The sequence below is a fragment of the Nansenia antarctica genome, assembly GCF_963989245.1.
Source record: "Nansenia antarctica genome assembly, chromosome: 18".
In the NCBI taxonomy this organism is placed as follows: domain Eukaryota; kingdom Metazoa; phylum Chordata; class Actinopteri; order Argentiniformes; family Microstomatidae; genus Nansenia; species Nansenia antarctica.
Genome location: NC_137691.1, coordinates 11,528,574 through 11,544,416, shown reverse-complemented (window position 1 = coordinate 11,544,416; position 15,843 = coordinate 11,528,574). Strand labels below are relative to the sequence as shown.

At 51.9% G+C, this 15,843-nt stretch overlaps 1 long non-coding RNA gene across 1 annotated transcript; it reads right to left on the bottom strand.

Moving 5' to 3' along the window:
• Nucleotides 1-13,689: 13,689 nt before the first annotated feature.
• Nucleotides 13,690-14,409, bottom strand: LOC308173306. Its single transcript, XR_013937885.1, has 3 exons — nucleotides 14,328-14,409; nucleotides 13,813-13,923; nucleotides 13,690-13,727 (listed from the first exon to the last, which is right to left on the bottom strand). It is a non-coding gene; the product is annotated as an uncharacterized lncRNA (long non-coding RNA).
• Nucleotides 14,410-15,843: the final 1,434 nt, after the last annotated feature.

Below are 15,843 nucleotides of genomic sequence, written 5' to 3'. Positions count from 1 at the left end.
AGGCTTCTCAGGGTGTGTCGAACATGCTAGTGTCATCTGGCATCAGATCCAGGTCGCCAAGAAGGAGGGAACAGATCTCCACGTGGTGTTCCTGGATCTTGCGAATGCCTTTGGCTCAGTCCCTCACAACCTCCTGTGGACAGCCTTCGACTACTTCAGGATCCCACCAGCTCTCACAACCCTTGTCAAGGCCTACTTCCAGGACGTCCAGCTCTGCGTGACCACAGCAGAGTACACCACAGCATGGCAACATCTGGAAGTGGGAATCATGGCCGGCTGCACCATCTCCCCGCTGGCCTTCACCATGGCCATGGAGGTCATTATTCGGGCCTCTCGATGGGTGGTTGGCGGACAGCGAATAAGACCTGGGCTGAGGTTGCCGCCGATCAGAGCCTACATGGATGACCTCACAACACTCACCACGACCAAGGCTTGCACAGTACGGCTACTAAGAAAGCTCCAGGAAAACATTCAGTTGGCTCGCATGAAGATCAAGCCGAGCAAGTCCAGAAGCATCTCCATTGTCAAGGGGAAGCTGTCAGACCACCGCTTCCACATTGGCAAAGAACCCATTCCAACGGTCTCCGAGAAGCCTGTGAAGAGCCTAGGTCGTTGGTATGATGCCTCCCTCAAAGATAAAGAGCAAGTAGAGCAGCTCAGGAAGGAGGTAGCCAGCGGCCTGGAGAACATCGACAGAACCCTGCTTCCTGGCAAGCTGAAGCTCTGGTGCATGCAGTATGGACTACTTCCACGTCTCCTGTGGCCACTAACCCTCTATGAAGTTCCTCTCTCAAAGGTGGAAAAGCTGGAGAGACTGGTCAACTCATATGCAAGGAAGTGGCTTGGCCTTCCCAGGTGCCTCAGCAGCATTGGGCTCTACGGCAAAGGGATGTTACACCTGCCCATTTCCAGTCTGACAGAGGAGTACAAGTGTGCCAAAGTCAGACTGGAGATGATGCTTCTGGATTCGAATGATCCATTTGTAGCCCAAGCTGCCCCCATCCTGGCCACTGGGAGGAAGTGGACCCCATTGGCTGCAACTGAGCAGGCAAAGGCAGCACTCAGACACAGGGACATTGTGGGCCGAGTGCAGGAGGGGAGGAGTGGTCTTGGCCTCGGGATTAGTACACCGGCCTGGAGCAAGGCCAATCCATCTCAGAGACGCAAGCTGGTGGTCCAGGAGGTACGTCGGGAAGAGGAAGCAGGAAGGCGCGCACAAGCTGTGGCGCAGGCAAAGCAAGGGCAGTGGATGGCATGGGAAGGAGTGGAAAAGAGGAAGATCTCCTGGAAAGATCTGTGGGAGATGGAGGCATTCAGAGCGAGCTTCACCATCAGGGCTGCCTACGATGTCCTGCCTTCTCCTGCAAACCTAAGCCAGTGGTATGGCGAAGACCCCACGTGCCCTCTATGTCAAAGTCCAGCAACACTGAAGCACATCTTAGTGGGATGCAAGACCAGCCTCACCCAAGGCCGTTACACCTGGCGGCACGACCAGGTGCTAAGGTGTCTTGCAGCAGTGCTGGAAAGTCAACGGACAAGTGTGAACGCCCTTCCTCCCCCATCATCCCGGTGGCAGCCAGCACCATTTGTTCGGGAGGGCGAGGGTCAAGCCTGCCTCACCACCATAAGACCAGACACTGGGCAGCTGGGCAGAGCACGGGACTGGAAGCTGCTGGCAGACTTGGACAAGAAACTCTGCTTCCCAGCTGAGATCGCAGCCACCAACCTGCGACCAGACCTTGTGCTGTGGTCAGCCTCGCTCAAGCTCGTTTACATCATCGAGCTCACTGTGCCCTGGGAGGGTGCAGTGGAGGAGGCCTACGAGCGGAAGAGGCTGAGGTACACTGAACTCGCAGCAGATGCCCAACAACAAGGCTGGACAGCGAAGGTACGCCCAGTGGAAGTAGGCTGCAGAGGGTTCGTAGCCACCTCAACATCCAGGCTACTCAGGGAGATGGGAGTGCGAGGGAAGACCCACCGGCAGGCAATCAAGGACCTCTCCAGGGCTGCTGAAAAGGGGAGCCAGTGGCTGTGGATGAAGAGAAAGGACTCGACCCGGGCGTTCAAATGAGCTGATCGCATCTAGGGAGTGAACCTGGGACGCTGGGATTCACTGCTGAACCCTCTGGAGGTGTCGTGGGCTTATCAGCGAAACATTCATGAAGGAGGGCGCCCACTTGACAACCCAAAGGATGCCATCGCTCATTTGAACACCACAGAGTCTTATCGGTGCCTTAAGTATGTATGTATCGAGGGATATCAACATCTAGTCCTACATAACAGATCTGATCATCTGGTGAACCAGTGACTGCTGTGAAAGTGCAGCTGGCAACAAGGGAAAGACCTTGCGACAGCATGGAAAGACAGCTGACAGGAGGGAATAGACCCCAACGGGGCCGCCATGGGCTAGCTACCCGTGGCGGCGGGATCCAGCACGAACAGTGTATGGGCCCCACCCAAACTTGGCTACGAAAAATTCTAAGAAGAAAATACCCCCTGAGCCTGCGAGAGCGGGGGCGGAAGATGGCTCATCGGCAGACTACCCGGTAACGAACACAGGAACGGAACAGACTACGAGATTGATGATCAGCATACCTGAGGCTCCGACAGCTACAGCAGGACACACACTCCAGAACTGCGTATGTGGTTGGACAAAGGTTACTTCCACCCATGGCCTGAAGATACACCAGGGCAAGAAAGGGTGCCTAAAGAAGGGTCAACAGGGAAGTCGCATCGACAGCTACTTTTTGAGAAGCAGGCCGAGTCAGTCGACTGAAGTTCAGCAGCAGGACACACACCACAGTCTGCAGGACATCAACACCCCTGTCCCAGAGGAGGAAGAACAAGGCACAGGAGAGCAACCTGAATCCAACACATCACGACCACCAGCAGAGAAGAAGATCCAGGGGCGAAGGCCATTAGTCAAGTGGCCAAAGTCCTGCAACAAGACGCTGTGGAAGGAGGTCAACACTGATCTCTGCAACATCCTAGAAGGGATCAGAGGCACCACCATGAAGAAGTTGGAGAGAATGGGCAACCTCATTTATGCCTATGGAGTGGAACAGTTCGGAGTGGTCGAAGGCAAACGATCTACTCAGTCAATTCCCACCAAGTCCAGAAGGCAGACAGAAATAGACCGACTAGTCAAGGAGAGGAGGCAGCTGAAGAAGCAATGGAGGAAGGCCACAGAGGAGGAGAAGGAGGGAATAAACCTGCTGCAGGAAGAGATTAAGAGCAGGCTTGCAACACTGAGGAGAGCTGAAAACCTCCTGAAGAGGCGCAGAAGGAAGGAGCAAACAAGATCACGCTTCTACAAAGATCCTTTCAAATTTGTGAAGACTCTCTTCACAAAGGAGAAGAGCGGAAGTCTCTCTGTGGCAAAGGCCCACCTGGAAGAACATCTGAAAAAGGGCTGCACAGATGACCGACACCAGGAAGAGGTCACGCTCCCACCTGACATGCCACCAGTCAATCCACCAGAGCACGAACTAGATATCAGTCCACCCAGGTGGAGTGAAGTAGACAACACTGTGCGTAGAGCAAGGGCCGCGTCAGCTCCAGGTCCCAACGGAGTTCCATACAGGCTCTACAAAAACGCACCAGATGTCCTGAGATTCCTCTGGAAGCTGATGAAAGTTGTGTGGCAAAAGAAGGCGATACCAACGTCCTGGCGGAGAGCCGGAGGGATCCTTATCCCCAAGGAAAAGGACTCAACAGAAATCGGACAGTTCCGGCAGATCAGCCTTCTAAATGTCGAGGGAAAAATCTTCTTCAGCGTGGTCGCTCATAGGCTGGCAGGATACCTGCAAAGAAACAACCTGATTGACACGTCAATCCAGAAAGCAGGCATCTCAGGCTTCTCAGGGTGTGTCGAACATGCTAGTGTCATCTGGCATCAGATCCAGGTCGCCAAGAAGGAGGGAACAGATCTCCACGTGGTGTTCCTGGATCTTGCGAATGCCTTTGGCTCAGTCCCTCACAACCTCCTGTGGACAGCCTTCGACTACTTCAGGATCCCACCAGCTCTCACAACCCTTGTCAAGGCCTACTTCCAGGACGTCCAGCTCTGCGTGACCACAGCAGAGTACACCACAGCATGGCAACATCTGGAAGTGGGAATCATGGCCGGCTGCACCATCTCCCCGCTGGCCTTCACCATGGCCATGGAGGTCATTATTCGGGCCTCTCGATGGGTGGTTGGCGGACAGCGAATAAGACCTGGGCTGAGGTTGCCGCCGATCAGAGCCTACATGGATGACCTCACAACACTCACCACGACCAAGGCTTGCACAGTACGGCTACTAAGAAAGCTCCAGGAAAACATTCAGTTGGCTCGCATGAAGATCAAGCCGAGCAAGTCCAGAAGCATCTCCATTGTCAAGGGGAAGCTGTCAGACCACCGCTTCCACATTGGCAAAGAACCCATTCCAACGGTCTCCGAGAAGCCTGTGAAGAGCCTAGGTCGTTGGTATGATGCCTCCCTCAAAGATAAAGAGCAAGTAGAGCAGCTCAGGAAGGAGGTAGCCAGCGGCCTGGAGAACATCGACAGAACCCTGCTTCCTGGCAAGCTGAAGCTCTGGTGCATGCAGTATGGACTACTTCCACGTCTCCTGTGGCCACTAACCCTCTATGAAGTTCCTCTCTCAAAGGTGGAAAAGCTGGAGAGACTGGTCAACTCATATGCAAGGAAGTGGCTTGGCCTTCCCAGGTGCCTCAGCAGCATTGGGCTCTACGGCAAAGGGATGTTACACCTGCCCATTTCCAGTCTGACAGAGGAGTACAAGTGTGCCAAAGTCAGACTGGAGATGATGCTTCTGGATTCGAATGATCCATTTGTAGCCCAAGCTGCCCCCATCCTGGCCACTGGGAGGAAGTGGACCCCATTGGCTGCAACTGAGCAGGCAAAGGCAGCACTCAGACACAGGGACATTGTGGGCCGAGTGCAGGAGGGGAGGAGTGGTCTTGGCCTCGGGATTAGTACACCGGCCTGGAGCAAGGCCAATCCATCTCAGAGACGCAAGCTGGTGGTCCAGGAGGTACGTCGGGAAGAGGAAGCAGGAAGGCGCGCACAAGCTGTGGCGCAGGCAAAGCAAGGGCAGTGGATGGCATGGGAAGGAGTGGAAAAGAGGAAGATCTCCTGGAAAGATCTGTGGGAGATGGAGGCATTCAGAGCGAGCTTCACCATCAGGGCTGCCTACGATGTCCTGCCTTCTCCTGCAAACCTAAGCCAGTGGTATGGCGAAGACCCCACGTGCCCTCTATGTCAAAGTCCAGCAACACTGAAGCACATCTTAGTGGGATGCAAGACCAGCCTCACCCAAGGCCGTTACACCTGGCGGCACGACCAGGTGCTAAGGTGTCTTGCAGCAGTGCTGGAAAGTCAACGGACAAGTGTGAACGCCCTTCCTCCCCCATCATCCCGGTGGCAGCCAGCACCATTTGTTCGGGAGGGCGAGGGTCAAGCCTGCCTCACCACCATAAGACCAGACACTGGGCAGCTGGGCAGAGCACGGGACTGGAAGCTGCTGGCAGACTTGGACAAGAAACTCTGCTTCCCAGCTGAGATCGCAGCCACCAACCTGCGACCAGACCTTGTGCTGTGGTCAGCCTCGCTCAAGCTCGTTTACATCATCGAGCTCACTGTGCCCTGGGAGGGTGCAGTGGAGGAGGCCTACGAGCGGAAGAGGCTGAGGTACACTGAACTCGCAGCAGATGCCCAACAACAAGGCTGGACAGCGAAGGTACGCCCAGTGGAAGTAGGCTGCAGAGGGTTCGTAGCCACCTCAACATCCAGGCTACTCAGGGAGATGGGAGTGCGAGGGAAGACCCACCGGCAGGCAATCAAGGACCTCTCCAGGGCTGCTGAAAAGGGGAGCCAGTGGCTGTGGATGAAGAGAAAGGACTCGACCCGGGCGTTCAAATGAGCTGATCGCATCTAGGGAGTGAACCTGGGACGCTGGGATTCACTGCTGAACCCTCTGGAGGTGTCGTGGGCTTATCAGCGAAACATTCATGAAGGAGGGCGCCCACTTGACAACCCAAAGGATGCCATCGCTCATTTGAACACCACAGAGTCTTATCGGTGCCTTAAGTATGTATGTATCGAGGGATATCAACATCTAGTCCTACATAACAGATCCAACATGGCATATGAACAGTACAAAAAGGATTAGACAGATCGCAGATACCCTGATAAGTTGCTCTTTCACATTTTAAGACCAGAAATTTTACTATTTATTTGTAACAAAGGTTTTAACAGTAGGTGGGTTGGATTTGAAAAGTGTGAGGCTGGTGTGTGTTTGAATGCATCACTGTTAAGTTTAAAAGGTCTGGTAAAAACATGGGCCAAAAATGTCATTTCATTTGACAAATACATTTTTATGAGCAATGTGAGATCCATAAATTAAACAAAAAAAAGAAATAGCAATAGACAGAAAAATACAAAGCAACATGGTTGGTATCTTTTTTAAAAAGTGGACAATTGTGGGATAGCGTCATTAAGTCACAACTGAAAAAAAGACAAACTCCAAACTTTTACATCCAAATATTTGTTTTGAGAGGTTACTGATTCCCTAAATGACCCACATATTCTTCTGAATATCTTCCTGTTCATCTTTACCTTCATACGCTCACCACACAAATGTAGCCTACTCAGGTTCCAAAACGTCTACATTTTTACATGATCAGCTCAGCAACATAAGCGAACAAAAATAACGTTATACATGATTTGAGTAGAGTCAGATCCTAGACATGAGACAAGGCAAAGATGGTAGGGGGCAGGAGCTATTGTAAGTGCCGCTGTATGACAACTTGCTAGTTCAGTTACTGTAAATCTTCCACTTGCACTTCCACTGTCTTTCTTAGCATACATAGTACACAATTTCTCTCTTCCTGCAACAACAATTACACATGATTGTACAGCCATGGATGACAGGTGACACCAGGCAAGACCACATGGCTCTTGTCTTCACGATGCTAAGTTGGGAATCACCTGAGGATGTTTGAAACTAGTGTTTAGATCATTCTCCAACCAGGTGGTTGCTTCTTTACATTTTCTTTCAGGACTCAAAGGGAAAAAAGACCATGACATGAAAATGAGAGAAAACTCTAATCCATACAGGAATACATCACTTCTTAGTCTTAACATGTGCAGAAATTAAAATACATAGACTGCTGATTGTTCAAGGACAAGGGTTTTACCATCAATCCAATGAAAGGAAACGACAGAATAAAAACATCATAAATGTTTGAACATGAACTTTAGTTGAAGAAAATAATAATGATGATGATAATCTGCCCATGGTGACGACCGTTCCCTTCAGACTGACATGAAAGCAACCCTCGTCTCTGCTCAGACAGCATGGAAAAACAACTGAGGCGCTTCAGAAACATCCTCTGCCTCTCTGAGGTCAATGAGAAGTACTGGAAAACCAGCGCCCCCCTGTGGCAGTGATTGGTAGTTCAATGGGTGGTGATTTGAGACGTGGTCACTAGAGGATGGGGGATGGGGGGGGAGGGGGGTTTGGAGGGGGGGGGGCGGCCTAGCTGTCAATCATCTCTGACAGCTCTAGCAGGAGGTCGTCCTCTCCCTTGCAACACCGGTTAACAACAATCATGCCCCCCCCCCCCCACCCCCCACCTGCATTCTTTTTCCATTCATAACAGTTCAACAATCACTCTGATAACAAGCTTTCAGGAGCTGTATGTGGCAACACTAAATTCATTTATTTATCTCATTAGAGCTGGCAGGCTACAGGACACTCGCTGTGACATGTGTATTTTGTTATAAGCTTATCACAAAGATAATAAACAACACCGGTTTAAATTTAGTGTTTTTGTCCAGCTCCAATTCATCCTCCGATCGCCAGTGAACTCAGCTCGTTCATCAGCTCGTCAAAGTCGTCCATGGAGGAGGTGCTGGCGGGGGCGGGGCGTGACGACGTGAGCCGGGAGCCGGGGCGTGACGACGGGGCGTGACGACGCGTGACGACGTGAGCCGGCCCCCGCCGGGGCCTGGGCAGGGTGGGCGACTTCACTGCCGTGGGGCTGAAGAGAAGAGGAGGGGGGAGACGAGAGAGGTTCATTCATCTGCATTTAACCAATTAAGTCACTGTTATTTGTTACTGTAAAAGTTATTTTTATTTTTCATTTTATTGAACAGATACAGTGAAAAGTAAGGAGAAGAAGGGAGAGAGGGCATGTCAGCAGGGCATGGGCCAGATTCTAACCCATGCCAACATATAAGTCAGTCCATTTAAAATAAACACCATTCAAAACTCGTCTATGCATTCATCCATTACCTCTGGGGGACCACGCAGGCCTCCCTGGCGGCCGTGTTGGAGGTGGTGGTGACCGCTGTGGCCGTGGCCACGCTGGAGGTGGTGGCGACTGCTGCTGCGGTGGCCACGCTGTGCTGGATGACGGGGACCGTCTGGAGCTCTTCCCTGGGGGGGCTGCAGCTGGGGCCGTGGCCCAGCAGGGTGGGGGGGCTCCTGGGGACCAGGGGGCTCATCTGGGCATCTGTGCTGAAGGAGGGGGAGGACACCTGGCGAGAACACAGGTTGTTAGGACTCGGGTCACAATGGACATCTGCTTTTGGACATTGAGCGATTTGCAAACAGGCTCGATCTGCGGCTTACCCGTCTCTGTTTGCAGGGCGGCTCCTGCAGTTGCTCATCCTGCGCCCTGGAGGCGCTGTTGAGCGGTTTGACTGCCGCGACGGCAGACCGGGGGGACTCCGCCGCTCTCCTCTTCTGGCCTGGCTTCACCTGCGCAGCCGGCTTCATCACAGAAGGCCGGACGTTCAGCTTGGGCCTCACTGAAAACGCAACAAAACATCAATGATTCTCAGGTTTCATAGCTTGACTTTATTTACCGTGTTCAAAGTGGAGTCGTTTAGCAGGTAGGCTACCTTTGGCTTCAGTAGCTTGCCCAGGGGATTTCTTCTGGGCAACATCTTGGGTCTTTTCAACCGGAGATTCCTCCGCAGGCGGCCCAGGAGACGAAGCTCCTTTGGCCTGCTTAGGGGCACCCGCTGCCAGGGGACTGAGGGGAGCTCTCTTCCTCTTGCCCAGGGAGGCTGTGGAGCTCCGGGGGCTGACAGAGGGCGAGTCGGCCTCCGCCTGCCTCATTGGAGACCCCTGCTGGGGGGAGTTGGTAGCGCTGGGCACCAGCGAGGCGGCCTTCGGTTTGAGGGTGATACGCTGGCTGCTGGGGGCCTTGGCTGGGCTGGGGGCCTTGGGTGCCGGAGCAGGGGCAGGGGCCTCCAGGGTGAGAGTGGGGGAGGAGGGGAATGAAGGGTTTGGAGTTGTCACTTTCTCGCTCTTCGCTCTGACGGGGGTCACGCCCGTCTCCCTCACGAGGGCAGGGCCCGCAGCCTCTTTCTCCGCAGGTTCGGCCTTGGCGGAAACGTCGGGTTGGCTGGTGGATGAGGCCGCCTCCTCCTCCTGCAGCTGGTGCTTGCGGAGACGTTTGAGGAGTTCACATTTTAAATTAACTTTTAATTTAAGTTCATGCGTGAGAAGCGTGAGAACCCTCTCACGCATGAACTCCTCAAACGTCTTCCCCTTCAGGCTCCGATTGGTCGGATCACTCCTCCCATTGGCAGGGCTGGGCTGTGGATCACAGAGAGCACAGATCTCAGCAGGTGACATCACCTACCCTCACGTCAGAGCAGAACTACCATAAAACTTCCAATAAGTGCAGTCTCCCCTCTAAACGCCTGTCTCCAATAGCAGCCAGGCCAATAATGACATTGAAGACAAGAAGTGGTAAATGGTATAATGGACCGACTTATATGGAGCGCCTTATTCCAAAGCGCTTTACAACGTCCTCTCATTCACCCATTCACACACCAATGGTGGCAGGCTACCATGCAAATACACCTGGGCTATGAACAGGAGTTTCATGGTACAAAGGGTGTGTTGTATTCAGGGGACACACTTGAGGGGAGCAGATGTGAGCAGGTTAGGTGGACTTACCTCAGGAACAGCACTGGCAGTAGGCTCAGCTGGCTTCTCTGTCACTTCTTCAGCTGTCTTCTGAGTGGTTGTGCTGGCAGCGACTTAGAAGATAACAGGAAATACAGAAAGAGTGTAAATATCTTGAAACATCACAGTTAAGGACGAAAGATATTTTTTTTGTATTACTCTTCAAATAGCTACATTGAAGACGTTTGGAGTAAGCATATGGAACTTTCACCACAACTGTAATGGCATCTCAGGGGTGGGGGGGATAAAAACAAAGTCAGTGTGTGTAAAGGCCTGGTGGAGAGTGAACTGCCAGCATGAGAACAGCCTTAATGGAAACAGTTCCAAGAAAAAGCTGCCATCTTACCAGGAGATGCTGGTTTGTTGACGCGCATAATCCGGGGCTTCTTTTCCTGCTCTTTTCCTTCTCCCGCTTCTGTGCCTGAGCCTTTCCCATTGGTAGCCTCCTTCCCCCGCGCCTGCATCCTGGCTGCTTTCTCCTTGCGTATTTCCTCCAGGGTCTTCACCCTCACTCCTCCCCGAGGTGGGGCCGCCCTGCTGGGCACGGCCGTGCCTGCGGAGGCCTGGTGGTTATCTGGGGCTTCGTTAGCCGGCTGCCTGGCTTTCCTGACGCTCTGTCCCTGACGCTGGTCCTCCTCCAGCTTCTTCCGGGCGTGGAGGACCTCAAAGAAGCTCTTTTTCTGGGCGTTGGAGGCTGGTTTGACAGTGATGACTCTCTTTGAGGCCCTGCTGGTGGGGCTGGTGGATGAGGCCGCCTCCTCCTCCTGCAGCTGCTGCCTGCGGAGACGCTTCTCACGCATGAACTCCTCAAACGTCTTCCCTTTCAGGCTCCGATTGGTCGGATCACTCCTCCCATTGGCAGGGCTGGGCTGTGGATCACAGAGAGCACAGATCTCAACAGGTGACATCACCTACCCTCACGTCAGAGCAGAACTACCATAAAACTTCTTATCGATTAATCGATAATTGATCATTAATTCTTGCGATTATCGAAAAAGAAATGTTGATCGTTTGCCCAGCCCTAGTGAGCAGGTTAGATGGACTTACCTCAGTAACAGCACTGGCAGTAGGCTCAGCTGGCTTCTCTGCCACTGGCTTCTCTGTCACTTCTTCAGCTGTCTTCTGAGTGGTTGCGCTGGCAGCGACTTAGAAGATAACAGGAAATACAGAAAGAGTGTAAATATCTTGAAACATGAAACATCACAGTTAAGGCGAAAGATTATTTTCTGCAAATAGCTACATTGAAGACGTTTGGATCGCATATGGATCTTTCACCACAACTGTAATGGCATCTCAGGGGGGGGGATAAAAACAAAGTCAGTGTGTGTAAAAGCCTGGTGGAGAGTGAACTGCCAGCATGAGAACAGCCTTAATGGAAACAGTCTCAAGAAAAAGCTGCCATCTTACCAGGAGATGCTGGTTTGTTGACGCGCATAATCCGGGGCTTCCCATTAGTAGCCTCCTTCCCCCGCGCCTGCATCCTGGCTGCTTTCTCCTTGCGTATTTCCTCCAGGGTCTTCACCCTCACTCCTCCCCGAGGTGGGGCCGCCCTGCTGGGTGCCGGAGCAGGGGCAGGGGCCTCCAGGGTGAGAGTGGGGGAGGAGGGGAATGAAGGGTTTGGAGTTGTCACTTTCTCGCTCTTCGCTCTGACGGGGGTCACGCCCGTCTCCCTCACGAGGGCAGGGCCCGCAGCCTCTTTCTCCGCAGGTTCGGCCTTGGCGTAAACGTCGGGTTGGCTGGTGGATGAGGCCGCCTCCTCCTCCTGCAGCTGCTGCCTGCGGAGACGCTTCTCACGCATGAACTCCTCAAACGTCTTCCCCTTCAGGCTCCGATTGGTCGGATCACTCCTCCCATTGGCAGGGCTGGGCTGTGGATCACAGAGAGCACAGATCTCAACAGGTGACATCACCTACCCTCACGTCAGAGCAGAACTACCATAAAACGTCTTGTCGATTAATCGATAATTGATCATTAATTCTTGCGATTATCGAAAAATAAATTTTGATCGTTTGCCCAGCCCTAGTGAGCAGGTTAGATGGACTTACCTCAGTAACAGCACTGGCAGTAGGCTCAGCTGGCTTCTCTGCCACTGGCTTCTCTGTCACTTCTTCAGCTGTCTTCTGAGTGGTTGCGCTGGCAGCGACTTAGAAGATAACAGGAAATACAGAAAGAGTGTAAATATCTTGAAACATGAAACATCACAGTTAAGGCGAAAGATTATTTTCTGCAAATAGCTACATTGAAGACGTTTGGATCGCATATGGATCTTTCACCACAACTGTAATGGCATCTCAGGGGGGGGGATAAAAACAAAGTCAGTGTGTGTAAAAGCCTGGTGGAGAGTGAACTGCCAGCATGAGAACAGCCTTAATGGAAACAGTCTCAAGAAAAAGCTGCCATCTTACCAGGAGATGCTGGTTTGTTGACGCGCATAATCCGGGGCTTCCCATTAGTAGCCTCCTTCCCCCGCGCCTGCATCCTGGCTGCTTTCTCCTTGCGTATTTTCTCCAGGGTCTTCACCCTCACTCCTCCCCGAGGTGGGGCCGCCCTGCTGGGCACGGCCGTGCCTGCGGAGGCCTGGGGGTTATCTGGGGCTTCGTTAGCCGGCTGCCTGGCTTTCCTGACGCTCTGTCCCTGATGCTGGTCCTCCTCCAGCTTCTTCCGGGCATGGAGGACCTCAGAGAAGGTCTTTATCTGTACGTCTTTATCTATCTTGGAGGCTGGTTTGACAGTGATGACTCTCTTTGAGGCCCTGCTGGTGGGGCTGGTGACCTGGGGGGCGGGGGCCGCACCACGGGTGTTGTCCTTGCGTCCCTGGGACTTGGCTGCCTTCTCCTGCCTGATCTCCTCTAGGGTTTCGATCCGAATCTCCTCAGACGCCTGGGCCACGCTGTTGGTTTCAGCTTCGATGAATGCTAGAGGTGGGGGGGGACAGGAGATAAGTGACACCTCACGAAATCAATGAATGAAGTTCAGAAGTGCGGTGTAATAATGTTCAGAGTAGATTTTTTATGTCAGGAGAAAAACAATAAAACACGGTACCTGGTTCAGCGACCACAGCGGGCTCTTCTGCTGGCAACCCCAGTCTGTCCCTGACAGGCTTCAGAGCTGAGGTAATGGAGATAAACATGAGATGAAAATCACTCTCAATTTTACTATCTGTACTATACTATAACCATCAACCAAAACACTTGTAATCTTCAGTATCAACAAGTCAGACAAAAAAACAAACCAACTACATTTGGGCATAGTCCTGTTGCCTGAGTTTATCCTGCCCCTGTACAAACCCTGAACCAACTGAACAACCAATTAACGGTCATGGCTGGACCAGTAAGAGTCAGGTGTTTCCTGGGAGGTTCTGTGGTGATTTTATCTCCCTCACCTTTCGGAGGGGCCAGGTCAGCGTCCTCCTCGTCCACCTTCCTCCCGAGACGCTCAGCCAGTCTCCGTTTGAGCGGCAGGTCAGCACCGCCGTCGGAAGCATCTAGAGGTCAGAGGTTGTTACAGGTCATGAGAGCTCTATGTGTTGGGGATGAATCTGAATTATACCATCAGGTATATTGTCAGTGTTATCAGTTCTTTATTAAAATGAAAAAACCCAGATTGTTTGCTTGATTTTTCACAGAATAGAGATGAGTGTAGTCACACCAGTCTCAAATGTACCTCTCTCAATTATCCTCTTCCCAAGCTGTTCGGCGACGTTGCGTTTCCCAGGGTCTTCACCAAAGATCAGACCGTCTAGAGTACATTAAATATAGAGTACATTCAATATAGGTAGTCTAGACACACCAGGTAATCTAGATACATTGTTTCTGATGCTTACCATCTTTTGCTAGGTAGAGTGACGGGCGAACAAAGGAGCGGATGTTCTCCTTCTCACCGCTGGTTCCCTTGTTCCTCTGGGCAGGGTCTGAGCCCTGGCCGATGGGGTGACCTGAGAGAAGCAGACAAAGCAGGTATTAAGCAGATGATTCTCAAATGTGACACGTTGTAATGCTTTGGTCCTCATATCGGCAACCAATCAAAATGTTCTGACTTGTATTTTGAAACACGGAACTACGTCGCTGAGAATCACAACACAAACTCACTAGTCAAGCCAAAATACTGCAATGTAATGGATTGGGTGAGTAATCCCCACTGCTACCTAGTTAACTATAACACTATTTGCATTGTTAGCAGGCTCACAAAACAAGCTGTGTTAGTTGACTAGCGATGTGTCATTGATTTTCAACAACGCGGAAATCCCGAAATAAGCATTAGTAGAACGTGTCACAAATGTTGTGTAATGCAGTGTAATTCTACAGAAGCCAGTCCATGCACCAGGTGAGACGTTCTTACCAGATCTCCTCATGCTGGCCTTCAGGGCTTTCCTCAGCCGAATCTCCTCCAAGGTTCTGATGCCAAAGTTCAGCGACTCATCTGTGCCAAAACAACAGCATTAGGCCATCACAGAGGAATATGGAAACATGTGGGTCACGTTACACTCCCACACAGTGACCCTCTAGAAAGGGCAGAGGAGAAACGTGTCCGAGAAGCCAGTGTTCCTCCCGACAGGTCCAGGGGCGAGGGTGAAGCCCCTGATCCTGGTTTGAAGAGAGGGTCTTTCTATACCCCTCTATGATGGCCACTCAAGACACGCAACAGTCTCGAGTGGGCAAAGCTTTAAGGGGATATTTACAGAAGATTAAAAAATGATTCTCTCTTCCAACAATAACAATTACCACTTGAGGTCTATTCAAAAGGATCCAAGCTTTTTTCCTTTCTTTCACCAATGTGTTAAATAACTTAATAAACATGTTTTTTTTGCTATTCCCCCCCCCCTCCCTCTCTCTCTCTCTCTCTCTCTCTCTCTCTCTTCCCCCCTCTCTCTCCTTCATCATCGTTAGCCTCTCTTACCTGAGCTGGAGCTCAAGGCCATTTTCCTGGGAGAGACCAATCTGGATCCGTCTGAACCAGTCCTGCGGTCCTCTCCCTCTTCTGAGAACTGATCTGCACACAGACGAAACATAACAAGAACCCCATGGTCAACGGCATTCAATAACAAACCAGTCATTCAATAGTGACATGGAAAAGGGAAACAGAGAAGCGAGGAGAGAGTGTGTCTTTACCATCCTCGTCCTCATCTTCATCTGCTGGGTTGATGACCACAGGCGGGTGGGTTGGGCTCGGTACATTCTCCTGAGTCTCCGCCTTGATGACCCCGCGGAGTTGGGGATTGGCTGCGGTGGGGAGGGGGGTGGCAGCAGGAGGGCTGGGGTCCTCCTGAGGCTCCTCCTCGTCAGAAGCTGAGACACAGAAACAAGACCAGAAGACTTTTGAACAGGGTGATCCAGCACATTCTGACATCCACCAAGTTGTCACAATGCCACGTTTTGTTCAGAGGATGCATAACAAAACGTGGGATTACCCCTCACCTTTATTGGCTGGATAGACCCAGGCTCCGTCTACGAAGCGGGGTTTCTCATGGTGGAAGGCACAGTGGAGCTTCTGACAGCCGGTAGGCTGGTTCTTCCAGTAGCATGCAATCTGCTTTCTGTTTTTCTACAGTAGAGAAAGAGAAGAACATGTTATGCAACATGCCTGTGATGTGTTGCAATGTATGTATGGATGGGGAAAGCTCAGGTTACTGTCCGTGAGGGTTAGACCAGTGTTCCTCCCGACACGTCCAGGGGCGAGGATGAAGCCCCTGAACCTGGTTTGAAGAGAGGGTCTTTCTATACCCCTCTATAAATGGCCACTCAAGACACGCAACAGTCTCGAGTGGGCAAAGCTTTAAGGGGATATTTCAGAGGCATTTCAAAATAAGTATTTTGATCTGCCCCCTAAGAGTTTTTGCTAGGTCGGTCCCTAACCT